The sequence below is a fragment of the Podarcis cretensis genome (genome assembly GCF_951804945.1).
Source record: "Podarcis cretensis genome assembly, chromosome: 11".
NCBI lineage: Eukaryota > Metazoa > Chordata > Lepidosauria > Squamata > Lacertidae > Podarcis > Podarcis cretensis.
Genome location: NC_137180.1, coordinates 38,948,686 through 38,952,960, shown reverse-complemented (window position 1 = coordinate 38,952,960; position 4,275 = coordinate 38,948,686). Strand labels below are relative to the sequence as shown.

The 4,275-nt window shown below is 46.2% G+C and overlaps 1 long non-coding RNA gene across 1 annotated transcript; it reads right to left on the bottom strand.

The window, feature by feature from the left end:
• Positions 1–228: 228 nt before the first annotated feature.
• On the bottom strand, positions 229–4,041 carry LOC307226947. The gene is made up of 2 exons (XR_013843728.1): positions 3,859–4,041; positions 229–413 (listed from the first exon to the last, which is right to left on the bottom strand). It is a non-coding gene; the product is annotated as an uncharacterized lncRNA (long non-coding RNA).
• Positions 4,042–4,275: the final 234 nt, after the last annotated feature.

Sequence of the window (4,275 nt, the reverse complement as noted above, 5' to 3'; positions counted from 1 at the left end):
TGTACCCATATGTTACGGCCAGACAGAAGGCAAGAGACTATAGCAGTTGACCCTTTGACCTGCAATATTCCCGAATAATATTGGAGTAAAGAGTTGGGCTTAGGGATTTAGTAAATGGCGGTCCCCCTGACCTTAATTACTCTAATGCCTCCTCTAATCCTATCAGGGCTCTGTGAACGAAATGCATTTTGAGTATCTAAAGAAAAGATTACTCGCCCACCATTAAGCTGCAGTTGGAGCACATCGTGTTAAAAATTCAACAGAATGTAATACAAGTCACCTGTTGCCCAGGAATCTGCCCGTGTCAGAGAGCAGAGCAAGCCACATTAATCAGCCACGAAAGGGGCAGGTCAGCGTTGCCCATGTCTGCCTGGCACTGTGCGTTCTTTTTGTTGGGTTCAGCATCACAGCTTCTGCAAAAGGAAAGACAGAGTGGAAAGCGTGTCACCTGACACTTTTGACCTTCTCCCACACAAATATTTGGGGCTAACTTCACAAGGCAGTGAGAGACAGCAAAGCACATGTTTCTAGCAAGAGGCACTGCAATCCTCAGAGCTGCAAAGAGCTGCAAGCAACTTCCCCCTCTTTCTTTCTTTCCTTTCTTTCTTTCTTTCTTTCTTTCTTTCTTTCTTTCTTTCTTGGCTTCAAGGCCTTGCAGCTACACGGTGCCAAGAAACCCACACAGTGACTTTGAAAGTAATTGTGTATTACTGTAACAGCCGCGATGGCAAGGATTAACATCTCCGTGTGTATCATTAGCAGAGGTCTTTAATATCTACAAGAGACATTATTTAAATCTCGGCTAAATTGCAATTAAGCAATGAAAAAATCCCGCCCAATGCAGAAAACTAACCAGGATGCAGAAACTCTGGTGTACACCTGGTGCTCCCTGTAGGGTTGGGTGAATCTGTCAATTCTGGTTTCTCTCAGTTTCTCATTTTTCCAGCCTTAAGTTTGGTTCTCCACATTTTCACATCAGTTTGCAATTTTCTTCTTAAAAGTTCTCAGAAAAAAACATCTCAGCATTTTAGTGCAAAGTGCTCCTAATGTTTACATCCCCCCCCCCAGCATTTTTCAGTGCAGATTAGGTAAACTGGGCTTTTAGTGTTAGCTGAATTTCATTTCTCCCCCATCCCTCACTTCCTGCCATGAAATAAACTCCACATGCAATTCAGAGGAGGCTACCAATCTGTACAATTATGCCTTTGAAATGAATGGGACCCTGTGGATGAAGGCAAGGGGCGGGCATCCATCTGATAACACACACCCCTGTTTTGGACTGAGATGAGAGTTGTTATTGCTGGTTTGTAAATGGAAACAACTAATTTCATGAGGCATCCTGATTTTCTCCCACCTGGGCCTTCCCCTGAGATTAAAAGAAAGAGACAGGGATACCTGTGGTTCTTTGTGAAGTGAGAGTTGATGAGCTGCTTCTTTACTTGAACTCAGATGGACAGAGGTTTATTTGTCTATCAGTCAATGCCTCCACCAGATTTTTATGCCACCCTTTTATGCCACAGGCAATTATCAGGGCAGTTTACCAAAACAATGGAATAAAAATACAAAACAAACAAACCACCCAGCTAAATCAATGTAACAGTAGGATAGTAAAGGCACCCACATCCATGAAAAACTCTTTCAGGTGGGGAAAAATGGAGAAAATACATTAACTAGGCGTTAACCTGCTGGGGTGCCACAGAGGCCATCTTCACCTGAGAATCATTTGGAGAAGGACCTCTGAAGAGCCAAGGCTATAGGCAAGTTGCTGTGGAGGTTGGTGTTTCTTCAGGAAGCCAATGTTGCTATAGGTGGATGTTGTCCATGGTTTGCAGGGCTGAAGGTACCTTTGGGCAGAACCTTCCAACTGCAACATAAAAAGTGCACCCAAGCCAGCTCACTAACCTTACAAAGATACTACAAGCAACCTTTAAGGACCTCCAGCCAAATCAGTGCTGTTGTGGGTGCAGGTGAACACCGGTGTGTGGTGAAATTTTTCAGAGGGAACCAGAGCTAGCGAGGGCAATTGGTGAGGCGGCGGCAATGTTGTATGTGTGAACATTGAGCCTCCCTTCCTAAGCTGGATAGAAGCTTCCTGGGCTTTGGGAAGGTCTCTGACAGGGTGCTGGAGACCTCCTGCCTCATTCCCAAAGCCAGGAAAGCTTTGGAAAGGTAGCTGGAGGGCTCTTGGACCCGTTGGATCATCACATCTCATGTGCTTTGGGAAGGAGACACAGGGAAACATTTAGGAGACTAGCTTAGTACCCCTAGTCGACTGACTGCATATCACTGAAGTAAAAAGAACCAGGGCGTAGGCTGCTGCTTGCAGTTCTCTTCACCTCTCAACCTTCCTCACAGGACTATTATGAAAACAAAGCAGGATAGCCCCTCTGTATGTAATCCATTTTCTAAGGATGTACAAACACATCTAGTCCAAAGTTTTGCTCCTAGCATGAGCTAGCCTCCAACAAACAGGACACAACAGGGAACGGCTTACCCCTGCAACAACTTGCTGCTTAAAAGAACTAGCCTGCGTAAATTCCAGTTTTTCTTCTGTCTGAATTTGCCTGCAGGTGTTTCTGTACAACCTAAAGCCCCTTTCCCCAATCTGATGCCCTCCAGAGGCTGCAGTCTAACCTTTATCTGGAGGGCACCAGGTTGAGGAAAGTCACAAGGAAAACAGGACATGCACTTGAGTTTTGGGGCTTTGAAAACAGTAATTGCGTGGACAGGCGGAGTCCCCAGATCCCGAGCGGTTCCCCCCCCCATCATGTGGAATAACGACTCAAGACAACGTGCTATGGGATTAAATTGGCCACAACTTTATTAAATTTCAAATGTGGGTAGACCTTGGCTCAGGCATTGGGTGTTCTCCCTCCCCAGTCCCCAGCCGGGGACCTAGGGAGCATCAGGGTTATCCAGTGTGTGTGTGTGGGGATGGGCCGGCTCTGGAGAACATATGTTCAAGCAGAGATAGCCGCCCCCATTACACCACCGCAGGGGAGAGCAATGACCTTTCGGCGTACGGTCAAAGCCTCCCTTCAGAAACCCCTTTAACGGGGAACCCTGGTATTGCCGCCGCAAAGAGGAAGATGGACTAAAGGATTCCACCCAAGACCTGATACTGCCAAAGTTGTGACGTTTTGCTACGGGAAAGGCGAAACCTGCCAATGCAGGGAAATTCCTTTCCGGCCCTTTAACAGCGACCTTAACGTAGCAGCGCCCGCATACCTGTGAAGATAAGTTAACCTGCAAAACCTATGAAGAAAAGTTAACCTGCAAAAGAAGACATTAACTGAGGGTGGGTAGGGTGGGAGAAGCTCTGGAGCCAAGTGAGGATTCCCAGGTAAGATCCTCCCTCTATTGTGTGGGCAGGTAATCCCTCCCCTACCTGGCCTGGTCTCCTTGGCAACGCTTCCCTCAGGTGGGATTGGACAACTGACTGAGGTAGGCGGAGACCTCCAGGTATCCCACCTGAGGGAAGGCAAAGCCAAGCCTATGCTGATGGGGCTGCTCCAGATCTAGGGCTGCGCGCGTCCACGCAAAGGGTGCCCCCCGTTTTAAGCGGGGAGCGGTCAATACCGGAATTTCTTTTATGAATTAAGAAATGACAGAATAGATGGATAGGAGCAATATTCCTTTCTCAGAGGCCTGAAACCTTAGAGTTTGTTTAGGTAATAACTTCATTCCAGAAGAACATTCAGAGGAAGGAAATATCTCCCTTGAAGCTAATTAACCGACAGCCTGCAAGCCCTGTCCAAGAGGACTTGTTCTTAGGATCTAAATTTTATTTATGCTTTAAAACCGGGTTTGTTGAATATACATAAAAAAGCCGAAATAACAGTTGAAAATTATACTTACCATATAACAAAACTTCTTTGGGGGGTGAGGTGTTGAGGAGCAGAGGTTGTGGGGCAGCATAAACTCTTAACCTGAAGTGATTTGTGGAGAATGTGGTCTAGCTGAAGGATAATGGGTGGAAAAGAAAACAGAGGGAGGAGAGCTGGTGGAGCTTGAGGGGAAAATGGTAATCCTTAAGCTTCAAGCCGATAGCAGCTAAAACCCGGAACTAGTTATTTACAGTATTCTAAGGCACTAATAAACCATTTTTTCCTGGCGGAGGCAGAGGGAGAGTGGTGTTTGTCTAGGAAGAGATTTGTGTGTTTAATTGGATGACACTCAAGAACAGGAGAATGGATGGACTCTGAGCCAAAATTGGGCAGCTAACAAATATGACTAATATGTTGATTTTGGCTTGCTAGGCTTCTCATTTTCCCA